This window comes from Phoca vitulina, unplaced genomic scaffold, assembly GCF_004348235.1.
Source record: "Phoca vitulina isolate PV1807 unplaced genomic scaffold, GSC_HSeal_1.0 scaffold18, whole genome shotgun sequence".
In the NCBI taxonomy this organism is placed as follows: Eukaryota; Metazoa; Chordata; class Mammalia; order Carnivora; family Phocidae; genus Phoca; species Phoca vitulina.
Genome location: NW_022589721.1, coordinates 3,386,117 through 3,394,241, shown reverse-complemented (window position 1 = coordinate 3,394,241; position 8,125 = coordinate 3,386,117). Strand labels below are relative to the sequence as shown.

At 38.2% G+C, this 8,125-nt stretch overlaps 1 pseudogene; it reads right to left on the bottom strand.

Annotated features, from left to right (window-relative positions):
- Positions 1 to 317: 317 nt before the first annotated feature.
- On the bottom strand, positions 318 to 427 carry LOC116639639 (annotated as a pseudogene).
- Between the last annotated feature and the right edge of the window lie 7,698 nt (positions 428 to 8,125).

Below are 8,125 nucleotides of genomic sequence, written 5' to 3'. Positions count from 1 at the left end.
TCCCTCAGCTTTTGTTTATCTGAGAATATCTCCATCTCTCCTTCATTCCTAAAGGACAACTTTGATCCACAGAGTAGCCCACTCTCTCCTGGCCTATAAGGTTTCTGCCAAGAAACCTGCTGATAGCCTTATGGGGGTTCCTTTTTAAGTGATAAGCTTCTTTACTCTTCCTGCTTGTAAGATTCTTTGTCTTTGATTTTTGACAGCTTTTATAATGTGTCTTGGAGAATAGTTTGAATTAGGGGACCTATGAGTTTGTGAACATGGATGGCCAAATCTCTCTTCAGATGTGGAACTTTTGAGCCATTATTACTTTTTAAAATATGGAATGTCTTGAATTTGTATGTCATCCTTGTGCAGGCATGCACCATAGCTAATCTTCTCTGTATCATTCCAGTTTTAGTATATGTGCTAACAAAGCAAACACAAGCCATGATTTTTTAAAATAAGTTTTCTGGGGCGCCTGGGTGGCTCAGTTGGTTAAGCGACTGCCTTCGGCTCAGGTCATGATCCTGGAGTCCCTGGATCGAGTCCTGCATCGGGCTCCCTGCTCGGCAGGGAGTCTGCTTCTCCCTCTGACGCTCCCCCCTCTCATGTGCTTGCTCTCTCTCATTCTCTCTCTCTCAAATAAATAAATTAAAAAAAAAAAAATCTTTAAAAAAAAAATAATAATAAGTTTTCTGCCTCCATCCTCCTTTCTTCTCGAACTCCAGTAATTCTCATATTGGCTTGTTCAATGGTATCCCATAGATCACACAATGTTTCTTGACTCTTTTTAATTCTTTTTCCTTTGTTCTCTCTGAATAGATCATTTAAAAAGTCTTGTCTTCAATTTCAGATTCTTTCTTCTGCTTGATCCATTTTGATTTTGGTTCTTTATTGCATTTTTCATTTCATTTCATAAATAAAATGAAAGTTATCCTTTCACCTCAGAATTTCTTTTTTTTTAATTGATTTCTGGTTGTTGTTTTTTTAACTTCTCATTTTGTTTGCACATTGTTTTCCTGATTTCATTGAATTGTGTTTCTGTGTTTTCTTGTAGTTCACTGAGCTTTCTTAAAACAGCTATTTTGAATTCTTGATTAGGTAAATTGCAGATCTCCATGTCTTTGGGGTTGATTAATGGAAGATCATTGTGATCGTTCAGTGGTGTCATGTTTCCATGACTTTCTGTGTTCCTTGAAGTCTTGCATTGCTATCTTTGCATTTAAAGTAGCAGTCACCTCCTCCATTCTTTACTGAATAACTTTGGAAAAGAATCATCTTCCTTCAGCCCTACTAAGCATTCTGGGGCTTTCTCAGATCTTCTGTGGATACACATTGCTCCACACTTCTTGCTCCCTCTTGTGGCAGATTCTTTTTTGTTGTTGGTTGGTTGGTTTCAAGTTTTTATTTAAATTCTGGTTAGTTAACATACAGTGTAACATTCGTTTCGGGAGTAGAATTTAGTGACTCATCATTTACATATAACACCCAGTGCTCATCCCAACAAGTGCCCTCCTTAATACCCATCACCTGTTTAGCCCATCCCCTGCCCACCTCCCTTCCAGCAACCCTCAGTTTCTTCTCTATGTTAAGAGTCTGTTTTGTAGTTTGCCTCTCTCTCTCTCTCTGTCTTCCCCCTATGTGCATCTGTATTGTTTCTTAAATTTTGTGGCAGATTCTTAAGCTTGTATGCTTTCTTTTGATCCTGCTGCACACCAGGCCTATTGCTGACAGCCACCCTTTTACTTTCTCAAAGGTGATGCTAAATGTTCATTTTTGGTCTCTTCCTGGCCCATAGATACAGTCCAGCTTTATGTGCATGCTCACTACTTGTCTGCCAAAGCTCACTCTTGCTACTGCTAGGGACACATACAAAGAGCTGCCCATCAAGGTGTGTGGGTGCAGCCCACAGAGTGCTATTGATGTCCATGGGCCCATTGGGGGAATTGACAGGTGAGGCATCTCAACAGCTATGGGGTGGGCCTCCTGATGGAGTCCATAATGTGGTTAGTAGGGTCGGTGTTCCTTTGACATGATCCAAGCCTTTGCTGTTGTTCTCCTAGCTGCTTACAACCCCCAGTCATGCAATTCATGATGCAGTACTCTGGACGGGATGAGAGAGAAATGGGCCTCTGGCAGCATCCCACACAGCTGGGGAAGCCAGGCACTCACTCACATGTTCTCACTTTCCTCCACAAGAGAAATCATAGGCTAAGAAGGGCTCTCGTGGCACTAGCTGTGCCACTTTGGGAAAGCGGTGACATGGATAAACGCAAGCTCTTTCTCTTACCCTCTTCAACTTGTTCAGTCTCTGATTTTCTTGTTCCAACAGTGTGCTGGAACTTCTCTGCTGGATTCCTGGACTTCCACAAAGACTTTCTTATCTATGATGACTGTCTAAGTCAGTGTTCTCCAGGGCTTCTGGACTGCAGGCAAAGGGCCAGGGATCAGTTCATGGGCCATTTTTGTGTTCATAGCCTGGACCAAGATCTGTTTGACTATGGCACAATGCACAGGTGGGTGAGACATCTCCTAGGTATCTTGGCATATGGTGCTGGCTCCCACAGAAACACTTTTTTTGTGGATGGATGCCAAATTATTTTGGGGGGGCATTCAAGAAAGGACTCCCTCAGTTTTTAAACCAGTGCTTCATTGAATTCTATCTTCCAGTGCCATTCAGAGAAGTCTGATGCTGTATAATTTCCTTAACATCTGAATGTAGCCGGCTTCTTTCCCCCACTCCCACCCTGGAAACTTGCAGGATCTTCTCTTTACCCTCAATCCTCTGAAATTTCATAATGTGAAAATATGTTGCACTGTCTCCCCATTTACTGAGCTTCCCATTTGCTTGCTGAACCATTTCAGTCGAGATACTTGTGCCATCAGTTCTGAGAAACTTTTTCGTTTTCTTTCTTTCCCTGGAATTATTATTATCTCAGTCCTCCTTGAATGGATACTACCATTTTCTTATATTTTCCTTTCCTCACTTTCACCATTTTTCTTATTTTCTGGAAAATGTCTTTGGCTTTGCCGTTCAAATCTTCACTGCAATTTTTATTTATGTGATCATATTTTAATTTCTTTGACTTGTTGGTTTTATTTTGAAAGAGTTCTTTTTTAGTATTCTATGTTTATTCCCTCTTTTCCATGTCTCTGAGTCCAGTAATTACAAGTTTTCTTCAGTTCTTTGAGAATTTTGTGTCCTTAGTGCTTCTTTTTTTTCTATATAATTTTGTACCTGTCTTTCATGTTAGAATTTTTCATACTCTTTAGTATCTTTGATTTTCTGTTTCTAATATGACTGAGACACTAAAAACCTAATTGGAAGTTTGTGTGTAAGGATAGAATGGGGTTTGAGAAGTACTTGTGAGGTTGTGGGCTTTGGGTGATAGGACAAAGATCTTCCTGCTGGAGGTCCCTGTCTATACAGAGTTTTCTTGGGTTCAGCACACTCTCCAGAGAGAAATCCTGCAATACTCGGGCTCATAAGCACATAGCCAATGAAGGAGCTTTACTATCTCACTATTTAGTGTATAGCCTTTTATTTAATCTCTCCTTTCAGTACAGAATTCCCATCTTCAGTTGTTATCACTGAATACAAAATACAGAATATCTCTAGGTTTACTGTAAAGAATAAGTCTCAGCCTTTAGCCAAGTACTGAGAAGTTGATAACTGGCAGTGTGGTATGGGAGAAAAATTAGAGGTATCATTGATTCTTATATAGACTTTGCACCAATCCTTGTATTTCCAGTCCCACCTGCAATCCCACTTTCAGGTATACCTATTATTTGTATCCCATAATTTTTCTCTTTTCTTTTTCACTCTTATTTTTTGCAGTATATTCTCAAATAACTTTCTTGGAATGTGTACATATGAAATAAAACTACAGAATCTTTATGTATGTGAAAATGTATTTATTTTGCTCTGATCCTTGGTTGATAGTTTAGCTGGGAATATAATTCTAAGTTTAAAAACAAGTTTTCCCTTGTTAAATTCAAGAAAACATCATTCTTGTCTTCTAGTATCCAGTATTACTGGTTGGAAATGTAACATTAGTCAAAAAATTTTGCCTTTTATCTAATCCTTACTCAGCTGATGCTTTTATTATTTTCTCATTGACTTGTTCTTCTGGAATTTTACACTTTATTTATTTATTTTTATTTTTAAAGATTTTATTTATTTATTTATTTGAGAGAGAGCGAATGAGAGAGAGAGCACACGAGAGGGGGGAGGGTCAGAGGGAGAAGCAGACTCCCTGCTGAGCAGGGAGTCTGATGCGGGACTCAATTCCAGGACTCCAGGATCATGACCTGAGCCAAAGGCAGCTGCTTAACCAACTGAGCCACCCAAGCACCCCTATTTATTTATTTTAAAGATTTTGTTTATTTTAGAGAGAGAGAGTGCACGAGCATGAGTGGGAGGAGGGGCAGATGGAGAGGGAGAAGCAGACTCTCTGCTGAGCAGGGAGCCTGACACGGACTCAATCCCAGGACCCTGGGATCACGACTGAAGCTCAAGGCAGATGCTTAACCGACTAAGCCACTCAGGCTCCCCATATTGTTTTTATTTATATTGTATTATTTATATTCAATTTATATGCTATTATTAGTATATATAATGTAGTATGTTAGTATATATATATTTTTATTAATATTAGTATCATATATACTATTATTTGTATACTATTAAATATTATAAATTTCAACCCACCAGTAATCTATCCTGTAACAGTCTTAACAGGAGCCTGGTTTTATTCAGATCTTACCCCTTCTCCACACAGCCGGTGATTCATGTAAACTTGCCTCATTTCCACTCTGAGTGATCTTTAATTAATTCTAATGCTGTAATATGATCTCATCCCCCCTTGTTAGTGATTGTTTTAGGAATGGGCAAGGAACCCAATTCTGGACAAGGGAAGAATGGCTGGAGGCTTTTGGGAAAGGAGAGAAGTATAGGGAGAGTTGCTGGAGGCTTTTGTTCTTAGGAGAGAAGTATGGGGAGCCTGTTTGTCTCACTTCTCCTGAAAATAGACATGGAAGAATATTGCATCCCTTGTTTCTGTCATCCATTTTGGACAGTGAGAAAATCTATTTCTAAAACAGAGCTAACCCACAGAGCTATGTATAACAAAGAGAATAGCATTCAAATAAAGCTGAACCCCAGTCATACTAGGCTTGGCAATTGCTTTGCTTTTAGACTTCCTGTCACATGAGCCAATAGGATTTCTTAATATTTAAGACAATTTGTACTGGTTTTCTGTTACTCAAAGCTGAAAGTATCATAACTGATTCTGAAGTTGTAGAAAAGTATTTTGTCTTTTATTCTTGAGTCACATGGACTGAAGAGGAGTGGAGAATATGGATGGGGAATAGGATTGTCATCCTGTGGTGTAGTTTAGTATTCAGACTTTGAGTTTAGCCAATAGCATCACTTCTACCCTCTTTGTACCTGGCAGTTCTAAATCCTGTGCATCTTTAGATGTGTCATATACACAGCATATCATTATCATGGTGTCTGAAGACAGCATATTTGGGTTCAAATCTTGACTCTGTCATTTTTAGCTAGGTAATCTTTTGCATGTTATTAAATATCTGTGTGTTTCAGGTTACTCATATTCAAAATGGAATATGATGGTATTTATACTGCAGAGAAGAGTTGTATTAAATGGGTTATATGAAAAGTTTTTGGCATGTAGAAAGTACTGTTTGTTAGCTATTAACAGATTACTCAAATAAATCATTTCTTCTCTTCTTTTTTAGCAGCAGAACCCTAATCTTGTTCAAGATGTTCAGTTAGAAGTACTAATTTTCTGAAATTACCTTAGAGCTAGATTTGGCTGTGTAATGCAGTTCAGACCAATAAAATGCAAGCGGAGATCTACTGGATGTGGCTAAAGAACCTGAAATGGTTTTGCTTAAAAGCCACAATGCATCTTTTTTTCTTGGCACACCCCCTTGCTCATATCTGGAATGGGACATGATTCTTGGATATAGGAGAGCCATCTTGTAATCATAAGAACAAAATCTACACAGTTTGGAATATAGTTGGAAAAGAGGAGCCAATTCTGATGACTTCCTTTAGCCGTATATCAGCCCTGAACTGACTCTGGAATCCTTACTCTGCAAGAAGGAAAAACACCTGTTTTGTTAAGCACTATATTTAGGTGTTTACATACAGCCAAAGGCAATCCTAACTACTACACAAGGGACCTTCTGGGCAAGGTGGTGCTCTCTTTTTGCCTTTTGAGACCTTGGTTTTACGGAAGTTATTTTCTTATTATGCTTTATACTTTCAATAGATTTCTATCCTTGTTTCACATTTTAGAAGTTTAGTTATCTACAAATGATTTCAATGACTTCTTCCCAACCTCCTTACCTTTAAGGTTTACTCCTTTTTTATTCCTATATTTTCTTCTCTGGAGAAAAGGGAAATAACAGTAATACTTATCCTGGGGACTATGAACTTCAGTTCTTTCAAGGGCTATGGGCAGTGTAAAAAAAATGAAGTATCCAGATGTAAGATACAGGTGAGGATTATGGAGACATGGAGAGTACATGTCCTTGTTAAAGGTTTTTAAATACAAATAAAATAGATATTGTACCACTCAAAGAATATAGACCTATAGGCCCAATCTGGGTATAGGCTAAAATTCTGCAGATTCTGATTTTAAGACATAATACATGTGAAAGAACTGTCATACTTACTGAACTGCAATACACCTCCTCACCAAAACACCAATATCAGTAATAATAAAACAATATACAATTAAGACCTTTTAAAATTGAAAGTGTATTTAGCTAAAATACTTCCAAATTGAAATTGTTTTTCCCCTTTTTGGTTTTTGACTGATACATAAGGTAATGCAGTAACTAATATTATACTCAATAGACAAAAGAAACAAACAAAAATCCTCTCTGTGGGGGTTGCTATGGCTTTGGAAGAAAACCAACTATAAGCAAAAATGTAAGATAGGAAAATATGCATTTCCCACCCCCATCCTTCCTCAGTTTTTTTCCTCTCCCTGCCTTAATATATGTGTTGAGGATTTGCATTATAATAAGGGCTTATAATACACTTTAAAACTCTAATTAACCAAGCACTTGTTACTAGTGAAACCCAGTTCCTGCACATAAACCACCAGTGTGTACCCTGCCTTCCAGTAAGATTGAATCTGCATGGAATCTACCAGAGAACATGCTTATGCTGCTCCCATTTCCTATAGAGATGAGTGGATTGCAGTGGCAATAACTGTTAGCTCTTGTTCTGTTGGTTAGTTCTTTGGTCCTATACACTTACATCTGCACAGATAGAAGTTTGGCCGGCAAGGAAACTGAGGTTCAGAATGGAAAATTATATGTCTTAAGCTCAAAGAGTAACTGGACATGGTGGGATTCTAACCATGCACTGTCTAATGAGAAAATGATGGAGTTTTCCTTATGCCATTAAAGCTCCCCTGATAGTGGACAATTACAAAACCTGGACTCTCAAACAAATGGACAGTGAACTGGACTGATAATCAGGAAAGCAAGGGGTTAAACTAGACTCTTCAATTTGGAGAATTGTACTAATCGTTAGCCTTATTGTTCACATTGGTAATTTTTTTTCAGATTCTAAATTTGATGCCTCTATAATTCTAATGTTAGTTTTAAGTACCATGTTTTAGACTGTGAAACTCTAAATAGTAGGAACTTTGTCTAAATACGTGATTTGTGTACTACTTACATACCTAAACAGATCTTGAAAATGTTCTTGATAATGTAAACAATTTGTCAAATTTTAAATATATATATTTTTAAAGATTTTATTTATTTATTTGACAGAGAGAGAGACAGCGAGAGAGGGAATACAAGCAAGGGGGAGTGGGAGAGGGAGAAGCAGGTTTCCTGCCAAGCAGGGAGCCCGATGCGGGGCCTGATCCCAGAACCCTGGGATCATGACCTGAGCCGAAGGCAGATGCTTAACGACTGAGCCACCCAGGCGCCCCTAAATGTATTTTTCTTATTACTTTTTTGTCTCTACATTAATATATTGTGGAACTCTATACAGGAAAGGCTCATGTAGTCATTGTTTTTGGAACAAATTTCATTGAAAGGCTCTAATCCAGATGTCTGTGTAAAGAGAATGTGAACTTATGTCTTT